A 12,032-nucleotide genomic window follows, 5' to 3' on the forward strand; every position below is an offset into this window, starting at 1 on the left:
TCATATCTCACATTTAGGGCACGATATTAACTTTATTGACATCCCAATCTTAGTCCGTAGTAGGGTTCAATATCGAGTCCGCCTACCCTTTGAAGTTATAACAGCTTCAACTCATCTGGGAAGGCTGTCCACAAGGTTTAGGAATATGTCTGTGGGAATGTTTGACCATTCTTCCAGAAGCGCATTTGTGAGGTCAGGCACTGATGTCCGATGAGAAGGCCTGGCTTGCAGTCTCCGCTCTAATTCATCCCCAAGGTGTTCTGTCGGGTTGAGGTCAGGACTCTGTGCAGGCCAGTCATGTTCTTCCATCCCAGACTCGCTCATTCATGTCTTTATGGATCTTGCTTTGTGCACTGGTGCACAGTCATGTTGGAACAGGAAGGGGCCATCCCCAAACTGTTCCCACAAAGTTGAGAGCATGAAATTGTCCAAAATGTTTTGGTATGCTGACGCCTTAAGAGTTCCCTTCATTGGAACTAAGAGGCCAAGCTGAACCCCTGAAAAACAACCCCACACAATATTCCTCCCTCCACCAAACTTTACACTTGGCACAATGCAGCCAAGCAAGTACCATTCTCCTGGCAACCACCAAACCCAGACACATCCATCGGATTGCCCGACAGAGAAGCATGATTCGTCACTCCAGAGAACACGTCTTCACTGCTCTAGAGTCCAGGGGCTGCATGCTTTACATCAGTGCAACTGACGCTTTGAATTGCACTTGGTGATGTATGGCTTGGATGCAGTTGCTCGGCCATGGAAACCCATTCCATGAAGCTCTCTACGCACTGTTGTGCTAATCTGAAGGCCACACAAAGGTTGGAGGTCTTTAGCTGTTGACTCTGCAGTTGGCAACTTCTGCACATTGTACGCTTCAGTATGCACTGACCCAGCTCTGTCATTTTATGTGGCTTACCACTTCGTGTCTGAGTTGTTGTTCCCACTTGTTTCCACTTGGTTATAATACCACTAACAGTTGACCATGGAATATTTAGCAGCAAGGAAATTTCACAGATGGACTTTTTGCACAGGTGGCAACCTATTCTTTCACAAATATTTATAAAAGCAGTCTGCATGCCTAGGTGCTTCATTTTATACACCTGTGGCCATGGAGGTGATGGGACACCCCTCCAAATCAGTGCTCAGCATAAATGGGTACACCCCTTTCGAAAAGTAATATTTTAATCAAGAACAATTTCCAATATTTTGACAAAAGTGAGTTTTATAGAACATTTGTTTAACATGTTACATGAAAGTAAGGTTAATATAACTTAGTTTACAAAACCTTCAGTTTTATTTAAATTAGTTGATGCAAAAATGAATACACCCCAGAACAAAAACTACTCCATCTAGTATTTTGTATGACCTCCATGATTTGTAAGAACAGCACCAAGTCTTCTAGGCATGGAATGAACAAGTTGGCAGAATATTGCAACATCTATCTTTTTCCATTCTTCAAAAACGACCTCTTTTAGAGCCTGGTGGCGGGATGGAGAGTGATGCTCAACTTGTCTCTTCAGAATTCCCTATAGGTGTTCAATTGGGTTTAGATCAGGAGACATACTTGGCCACTGAATCACTCTCACCCTGTTCTTCAGAAATACAACAGTGGCCTTGGATGTGTGTTTTGGATTATTATTATCATGTTGGAAAAGTGCATGATGACCAAGAGCATGGAGTGATGGTAGCATCTTCTTTTAATATAGAGCAGTACATCTCTGAATTCATGATACCATCAATGCAATGCAGCTCCCTGACATCAGCAGCAGTCATGAAGCCCCACAGAAGGACACTGCCACCACCATGTTTCACTGTAGGCACTGTGCATTTTTCTTTGTAATCCTCACCTTTGCAACGTCATACAGTTTTGAAGCTATCAGTTGAAAGAACATTTATCTTGGTCTCATCACTCCAGAGTCCCAGTAGTCTTCATCTTTTTCAGCACGGGCTCTGGCAAATTCTAGGCAGGTTTTTTGTACATGGGCTTTAGGAGAGGCTTCTTTTGTGAATGACATGCATGCCATTCCTCTGCATTGTACGCCATATTGTGTCACAGGAAACAATCATCCCAGTTTGGCTTTCTACTTCTTTAACTAACTGCAGTGAACTTGCATGATGATTTTCTTCAACCCTTCTCATCAGAAGACACTGTCGAGGTATTAACCTTCGGGGATGGCCTGGAAGTCTCTGTGAGATTGCTGCAGTTCTAGGTTTGTTAGTTTTGCATCACTTTTGCTACAGTATTCTGACTGATAAATAAAGCTTTGCTGATCTTCTTGTAGCCTTCACCTTTCTTGTGTAAATAAATTATTTTCTTTCTTGGGACTTGTGACATTTTTATTCCATGTGGTGACAGCATGAAATGGCAAGGGGCTTTCTTTGCTAAGTATTGCCCTTTCATAATCAACTGTCTTCTGGACACCTGTTTAATGAATAATTAGACTCCCCAATAGTTGAAGTCTTGTTAATTAGGATTTTGTTGTCTAAAATTTAGCTTTGTTCCTAAGACTTTCATTTGGGTGTATTCATTTTAGCAACATGGTCTTGAATGAATTTGTAAGGAAACGTATTTTTTTGTGTGTGCAAATTAACAAATCTTGTTTGCAATTAATGGCCCGCATCTGTGGGAGTATTTTGTGGTATAGTGGCCCATAGAAAATGTTGATACTGAAAGGAAAGGTTTTCTGACAAATCTGTTGGGGTGTATTCATTTATGCTAAGCACTGTGTGTGTGTGCATATATATATATATATATATATATATATATATATATATATATATATATATATACAGTATCTCACAAAAGTGACTACACCCCTCACATTTTTGTGCATATTTTATATCTTTTCATGTGACAACACTGAAGAAATTACACTTTGCTACAATGTAAAGTAGTGAGTGTACAGCTTGTATAACAGTGTAAATTTGTTGCCCCCTTAAAATAACTCAACACACAGCCATTAATGTCTAAACCGCTGGCAACAAAAGTGAGTACACACCAAATTGGGCCCGATTAGCCATTTTCCCTCCCTGATGTCATGTGACTTGTTCGTATTACAATGTCTCAGGTGTGAATGGGAAGCAGGTGTGTTAAATTTGGTGTTATTGCTCTCACTCTCTCATACTGGTCACTGGAAGTTCAACATGGCACCTGATGGCAAAGAACTCTCTGAGGATCTGAAAAAAAGAATTGTTGCTCTACATTAAGGTGGCCTAGGCTATAAGAAGATTGCCAAGACACGAAACTGAACTGCAGCACGGTGGCCAAGACCATAAAGCGGTTTAACAGGACAGGTTCCATTCAGAACAAGCCTCGCCATGGTCGACCAAAGCAGTTGAGTGCATGTGCTCAAGTCATATCCAGAGATTGTCTTTGGGAAATAGACGTATAAGTGCTGCCAGCATTGCTCCAGAGGTTGAAGGGGTGGGGGGTCAGCCTGTCAGTGGTCAGACCATACACCGCACACTGCATCAAATTGGTCTGCATGGCTGTCATCCCAGAAGGAAGGCTCTTCTAAAGATGATGCACAAGAAAGCCCGCAAACAGTTTGTTGAAGACAAGCAGACTAAGGAGATGGATTACTGGAACCATGTCCTGTGGTCTGATGAGACCAAGATAAACTTATTTGGTTCAGCTGATGTCAAGTGTGGTGACCACCAGGTGAGGAGTACAAAGACAAGTGTGTCTTGCCTACAGTCAAGCATGGTGGAGGGGGTGTCATGGTCTGGGGCTGCATGAGTGCTGCTGGAACTGGGGAGCTACAGTTCATTGAGGGAACCATGAATGCCAACATGCACTGTGACATACTGAAGCAGAGCATGATCCCCTCCCTTTGGAGACTGGGCCGCAGGGCAGTATTCCAACGTAACAACCCCAAACACACCTCCAAGACGACCACTGCCTTGCTAAAGAAGCTGAGGTTAAAGGTGATGGACTGGTCAAGCATGTCTCCAGACCTAAACCCTATTGAGCATCTGTGGTGCATCCTCAAACGGAAGGTGGAGGAACGCAAGGTCTCTAACATCCACCAGCTCCGTGATGTCATCTTGGAGGAGTGGAAGAGCACTCCAGTGGCAACCTGTATAGCTCTGGTGAACTCCATGCACAAGAGGGTTAAGGCAGTGCTGGAAAATAATGGTGGCCACACAAAATATTGACACTTTGGGCCCAATTTGGGTGTACTCACTTTTGTTGCCAGCCGTTTAGACATTAATGGCTGCCTTGAGTTTTTTTTTTAGAGGGACAGCAAATTTACACTGTTATACAAGCTGTATACTCACTACTTTATATTGTAGCAAAGTCTCATTTCTTCAGTGTTGTCGCATGAAAAGTTAGAATAAAATATTTACAAAAATGTGAGGTGTGTACTCACTTCTGTGAAATACTGTAGATACGTGTGTGTTTGTGTGTGTGTATATAATCATAGTTTGTAGACTATAACTTCACACAAGCCAATTAATATACACTTATTGGAATTTTTTTTTTACCAGACATGTAGCAGAATACATTTTGGCCTAAATCTATGAAGAATTTTTTTTTTTATATATATATATATATATATATATAAAACAGAAAAAATACAAAACCCAGTGGTGATCAAATACCACCAAAAAAAAGCTCTTTTCTATTTGCGCGCAAAAAAAGCAAAAAAGATGACATTTAATTTGCATACAGTGTTGCATGACGCCCAACTGCCAATTAAAATGCAGAATAGGATTCAGATGGGGAGCCACCCTACTGTTGCTTTCTGCCGTCCCCGTCCCCCAATCCCCTCTCTTCTCTCTCTCTTCTCCTCTTTCGATATCCTCTCCACTGGCTTTTATCCTTTTTTTTTTCCTCCCTTCTCTTTTTCAGTTTAGGTTTACATTTTTTGTTGTACGGAGTTCTCTCATATTGTTCCATATATTTTGCCTAGGGATACCCCCCTGATACTTTATTATGTTATACCTCCGTAATATGGGTTATTGATTCTTCCCTCTTGCAGTTTTACTGCATCATTTTCATACATCCACATGGATCATAGCCACATCTGTGATGTTTTTCTGTTTACTTGTTCTTTATACTTCTCATGATCTATCTGTTAAATTTGTGCAAAATAATAAAGACAAGTTTGCCTTTAAAATGCAGAATAGCAAAAAGTGCCCTTGTTATGAAGGGTCTAAAACCTTCCAGAGGTCAAATGGTTAATCATGCAGTGTAGGACATAGGGAAAGTATTCATAGACTCTAGGTTATAGACTCATACCTTCCGGTGACTGGACACTATCAAAGCTTTTAAGGACATGCCCCCTGGGCACCGCCCACCCCTATAACCCTAACTCTTTCAGTCACCCCCTCCCCAAGGTGATAGATCTCTTCTTTCTTGGGGAGAAATAACTCTTAGCTTAACTGTTTTATCTTTTGGTTTCTTCAAGCATTAGTGACGCACTTTTTTTTTAAATTTATTTATTTTGAATTTTACAATATAAGAATTAAAAAAAGAGGAGCAAACTGCCATACATAATGCCTACCCTGTCATCCTGTATCTTTGCCCATTGCTCTAAGAACCGAGTCTTTGGAATGTATTGACTTTGCATTGTAAACTTTTCAAGTTTGAAACTAAAACTCAACCTCTTAATGCTAAGTTTCAGGTGGATGACCAGGTGTTGCACTGGTTGCACATTTTCTTGCCATTTACACCCTTATAAGATACTCAGGTGGTTCCTTCTGCCTTTTTGTCATGAGAATTAGTTACAGGGTGGTTTATACCCGGGTTGCTGCATACTTCTTCAGGACACACCCTGTGTACCACACTCTACTCCATGAGTAACCAATAGACCAAGAGTGTCCAACCTGCGGCCCGGAAAAGTTCAGCATGCAGCCTGGGCAGTGTTGTCAACCGCCAGTAAACGTCTGTTATTGCCGCTGCCTGGAGATGAATGGATTGGTTTTTTTTCATTTTAGTTATTTTTTATTTTATTATACCTGCCTGCCACTGCCAGTTCTAGTGGTTGGTTACCCAGCATTCCAGCATCTTTAGCACCCAACCACATGCTCGCTCCGCCCCACAGTAAGAGGAGCAATAAGACGGAACCAGAGTAAGCAGTGGGGACCTCTCGCTATCGGGCTGTGATTGAGGGAGCTGGGCAGAGATGGACAAATAGTGCTGGAGCCTGGAGGATAAATGAGGGGAGGAGGCGGCCCAAGCAGAAGAGGCAGTTGAGGGGAGCTTCTAGAGCAGAAGCTGAGAGAAGGAGGAGGGGTCGGGACATTGATGTAGAAGGGTAATGGGGAAGGGCATGGGTGCTGATGGTGTGTGGTAGAAAGTGAGGATATGGGGAAAAGATGACAGGCTGTAGTGGCCACAGTGGTGAACATCTCATGCTGCGTATCCTGAGCTGAGGAATGGGAGCCTGCTATGTTGGGAGTTGTAGTGCCATAGAGAGTCTCTCGCTTCCCCCTCTCTCTCTTCCTCCCTTTCTCACTCTTTCTCTCCCAGTCACTCATAATGGCACCCCCACACATCTAAAAATGAAGGGTTTGGAAACCGACAGGAAATTGCATGGGGGAACAGCACCATGAGATTTCCTGGCCACTGCAGTTCAAAAAAGTTTTATTACTCAGGTACATTATCTATATCAGTGATTTAACTTGTGAGCTACCCAACTTTTTCTTCTTATCAGCTATCCTTAATGTTAACCACATGCCGCCCAGCCACTGTATAAATAGGGCGGCACGGCTGGGCAAAGCCACGTTTTAAAACGTGTGTTTTGTAAACAGGGGGCGTGCGCAAGGTGCACCACCGCCCTACCTGTCCCGCCGATCACAGCCGCGGATGTCAGTCGCCGGGTCACAGCCGGTCGTTACCGGCTATGTCCCGGCGATCGGCGGCAATCGCTGACAGAGAGCACAGCTGCAGTAGCTGTGCTTTCTGTCAGTTCCCTGACAGCTCCAGGACAAGCTGATCGGGACAGAAGAGTTACAGAAGAGTTTCTCTCTCCCGATCAGCAGTGTCCCGTGCAGTACACACCTCCGCCCCCTAGTAAAACATTCCCCTCACACAGTTAACCCTTTCCCTGAAAAATAAACTTAACCCCTTCCTCCCCAGTGCCATTAGTACAGTGTCAGTGTTTTGTTTTTTTTTTTGCACTGATCACTGTATTGGTGTCACTGGGGATGTCCGTGACCCCAAGTCAGTACCCCCCAATGTCAGAATGTCCGCCGCAGTCCCGCCATAAGTCGCTGATCGACGCCATTATTAGTATAGAAAAAAACTAAAAATCCCAGTATCTTTCCCGCCATTTGTAAACGCTATAACTTTCACATAAACCAATTAATTTACACGTATTGGGGTTTTTTTTAGCAAAGACATGTCGCAGAATGCATTTTGGCAGAAATTTATAACTAAATTTGAATTTTAAATTTTTTTTTACTGGACATGTTTTATAGCAAAAAGTAAAAATTGTCAGCCTTTTTTTTTATAGCGCAAAAAATAGAAACCGCACAGGTGATCAAATACCACCGAAAGAAAGCTCAATTTGTGGGGAAAAAAGATGTAAATTTCATTTATGTACCGTATTGCATGACCGCGCAATTGTCCATTAAACTAGCGCAGCGCTGTATAGTAAAAAATGGCGTAAATTGCAGTATCTATACCATAGTTTGTAGACGCTATAACTTTCACACAAAGCAATCAATATACACTTATTGGGAATTTTTTTACCAAAAACATGTAGCAGAATACATTTTGGCCTAAATTTATAACCAACTTTGAGTTTACTATATATTTTTTATAGCTGAAAGTAAAAAATATTGTTTTTCTTCAAAATTTTTGCCTTTTTTTTGTTTATAGCGTGAAAAATAAAAAGCGCACAGGTGATCAAATACCACGGAAAGAAAGCTCTATTTGTGTGAAAAAAGGACGTAAATTTCGTTTGGGTGCAGCATTGCATGACCGCGCAATTATCAGTTGAATTAGTGCAGTGCCGAGTAGCAAAACGAGGTCTGGTCATTAAGGGGGGGGGGGGTAAATCCTCTGGAGGTCAAGTGGTTAATGTATTTTATGTGCATCCCAAAACAATTCCTCTTCTTCCAATGTGGCCACCAAAAGTTTGACACCCCTGTTGTAGAGGAATATCCTCACCCGTAGCTATGGCAGAAGCAGGTGAAAAGAAGCCAAGGTTAAATAGCAGCTAAACATATTAGCTCTGCTGAAGACCCGCACAACACTCAACCTCAGACTGATGATGCTTCCCTTGCCCTGGAGCAGGAACCGATTATAACACTGGTCTCCACATCTGATTTTAGTTCTGTTTCAGAAACGCAACAAGCAGCTTACCCAACAAAAGCAGATTTTTCTTCAACCATTTTACAATTCATTGGACAGCTAATAGATTTAATACAGCCATCTTTGTCCAGGGTTAAAAATAAAAATCCAGTTTCTTGGTCTCTACCTGTGTCTATCCAGTGAAAAATGTTTCCTAAAAGTGGTCTGCCTGTGCAGCCTGTGTCTTAAACATCTCCCTGTATCAATTAAGGATGTCCCTTCATTTAAAGATTCTTCAGATGGGAAGTTTGAGTCACTTCTAAAGGCTTCTTTACTCTGGCAGGCCAAAGTCTGCAACCTGCTCTCGCTGCAATTTCAGTATGTCAAATTGCAGCTAATAGAACTAGGCAATGAACAAGCAAGAGGCTCCTGTGTTCCAGGATTATGCTTTTATTGAGCAATTAACTTTGCTCTATTATTTTTGTGTGGATGTCCTAGAACATGAGACAGATTTTCAGAAAGGCTCTAATTTCCATTCACATGCAGAATCTTGTGGCCCAAAACCTGGACAGCTGAAACTGCCTGCTAGAAGCTCCTTACACATGTGCCCTTTTAAGGCACGCATATTTTTGGGGAGACACTTGACCAAATCCTCAAAAATGTTACAGGATGGAAGGTTTTACTTCCACAAAGGACAATTCCAACCCCCCACTCCTTCGCCTCCTAAGGAGCCTCTACCTCACAAAATACAGAGCACCTAACCACTCTTCTCAATCTTCAAGTTCAGGCATTTCTTTCAGCAAAAGGCTTTGCTCACAAATCCCACCAAGTCTTCCCCAAAGCTCTCTTCAAAATGAAAGGTGCATGATTGCTCCTAAGAATAGGGGGATGTTGGTTTGCCTCTCTCTCGGTCCCAGACCTGTGGTTTTAAAGGGGCACAAAACGGAGTTCATTCAACCTCCCTTACTTCATTCTTCTCTAAAGTCAACCCAAAACTGCCCAATGATGGTCAAATTGCAGAAAGCCCTGAATATCTCTTATCCCAGAAAATAACTGTACCAGTACCTCTACCATAATGGATTCTATTGAAACCTGTTCACGGTACCGAAGGTCGGTCATTTTCTCCCTGAGAATGGGAACTGCTTGGCATCTATAGACATCCAAGATGCCTATCTGCATATTTCCATTTATCGGCGCTTCCTTCGCTTTGCAGTGGCAGACAGACATTTACAGTTTTGCACAATCCTTCAGCCTATCTTCTGCACACAGAGTGTTCAAAAAGACCCTAGCACCGCTTCTTGCCCTTCTCAGAACTCAGGGCATCAAGGATTCTTTGTCTTTTACAGTGGATGTTAAATATCCACTGGACAAGTCAGATGCTCTAAGCCACAGATTTCACACTGGTGGCCCTCCAGCTGTTGCCAAACTACAAGTCCCATGAGGCATTTCAAGATTGACAGTTATAAGCATGACTCCCAAAAGTAGAGGCATGATGGGACTTGTAGTTTTGCAACAGCTAGAGGGCCATCAGTTTGACAACCCTGCTCTAAGTTGGGTGATCAGTTTCCAAAGCTCTCCAGTCTTCTCTTTGCCTGAAATACGCTCAAAGGGCTTTCTACCAGAAAATATATATATTTTTTTCTTCCTCTCAGAGCCCACGCTTGAAATAAAATGAGATTCTCCATGAGCATTCTAGGCCTCATGGTAGCCTTCTTTTGAGGCTGTACCATTCGCCCAATATCACTCAAGACCTCTCCAACACAGCATATGGAAAAAACATGTACCTTCACTCAACCTATCCATGTCCCTGTCCAGCCAAGCAAGGAATTCCTGAACTTGGTGGAACTTCAGCTCAACTTACCAGTAAGGAAGTCTTTCCTTCATTATCACTGGAAAGAGATAACAACAGGTGACAATCTTTCAGGTTGAAGAGGATTATTCCAGTCCCCAAGGAAAATTCTGGTTTGCCTGCACAAACAAGATACAGCAAGAGGGGAAGACTGTGATTCTCATTGCACAAAACTGACCTAGAAGAACCTGGTACGCAGACAATCTTCAGCCTCTAGAACAGTGGTCTTCAAACTATGGCCCGGGGGCCGGATGTGGCCGTTTACTTGAGTTTATCTGGTCCTTGGGGCACTATTCCACCAACTGTCACCAATGATGGAGCACCATTCCCCCTACTGACACCATCAATGGGGCATTATACTTCTCAATGATAACAATGGAGCACTTCTCACTGATAACAATAGGGTACTGTTCCTCCCTTTAAAATAAATGATGCGGCACTGATGCCGGGGCATTTTCTACTTCCACTGGCTACAGTCCAGCCCCCCTAAACTCTGAAGAACAGTGAACTGGCCCTTTTGCTTAGAAAGTTTGGAGATCCCTGTTCTAGAAGATGATCCTTTGCCTTTTCTTAACTGGCTAGACCTGCTGTCTCAGGGCCCTTTATTCCATCTTGCTTCTCAGTCTCTGGCTTTAAAGGGATAGCATTTGAAGCTCAGGTTCTAAGAGATAGAGGGTCTCAAATTCTGTTTATAGCAAGATCTACTATCATGCCTGAAAATCCATCTTTGCTTGCTGTGAACACAGGCAATTGAATCCAAGAGAATACTCTGTGCTTTGCATTCTGGCCTTCCTACAATCAGGTCTTGACCAAAATTTGACTTTAAAGAGTAACTCCATTTTCGTTGAGAAAAAAAAAAGCAATATCCTCTGGGCGGTCAGTGTACTTTGCTAGGATTTTATCAAACTTTGTTACAGATTCCTACTGGTTTCTGCTCTGAAGAAAAATCTGTATGTTCCACTATGTTTCTTTGGATACTGATTCTGTCTGAGAGTGACTAATTCGTTTTAATAAGGTATACTTTGCGCTCAAGAGAAAAGCTGCAGTGCCTGCATCCCTTTAGACATGGTTAACCCTTAGGGAGTATCTTGCCAAAAATGTCATTTTTGTTGTAGAGAATGCCTAAAACCTGATTTGTATAAGAAATCTAATTGCTAGCACTTATGTTCTCAAGGACAATAGGCCTTTTGCTCTTTTAAATGCTCATTTCACCAGATCAGTAGGTGTTTCCTGGTCTTTCTGACACCAGGCCCCTGTAGCCCAGGGGCCTCTCTTCATACCTTTTCAAAGCTCTACCAGATGGACATTCAGCCTTCTGTGAATGCAGTTTTTGACCATGAGGCTCTTGCATTAGCAGTCTAAAGTTGGGACTTTTGACCTTTTTTGTTGGTCCTGTTAGCACATTTCTATTTGCCTACATGTTGCCTAGCCTTCTTTATTGGGGACATCCCAGGGTCTATGAATACCTGCCCATGAACTGCTTGCAACAAAACTGAGGTTATATGGGAAGCACCCAGGTGTCATGCCCTTAAAAGCTTTGCCAATGTTCAGTCATCTGAAGGTACAAGCTTTTAACCCAGGGTCTATGAATACATGGCCTGTGTCCTGTACTGTGCTCCAACATATGGATTGACAGGTAAACATTTCTGGAAACAATCCAGAATGTTTTCTATAATAGAATACCAATGAAAATAAAAAAAGTCCACTGAATTAAAGAAGACAATCATCATATAGTGTAAAACTCCTCCAAGTGCCCTGGGTCTTAATGCAGAGGAAACTGACCTGCTGGCTACTGCTCTTTTTTTGTTTGCTACCATTTTATTGCATTTAAAGTGGACCTTCAGTCTATTTTTCATGTTTGCTCTGTTTGAATGGTCGCCCCTATCTTTAATAGCATTGGGAAAAAAATTGCATTTTTCTATGTATAAGCCCCCGTTC

This window comes from Staurois parvus, unplaced genomic scaffold (genome assembly GCF_062004578.1).
Source record: "Staurois parvus isolate SC_StPar_1 unplaced genomic scaffold, SC_StPar_1.0 ptg000220l, whole genome shotgun sequence".
NCBI lineage: Eukaryota > Metazoa > Chordata > Amphibia > Anura > Ranidae > Staurois > Staurois parvus.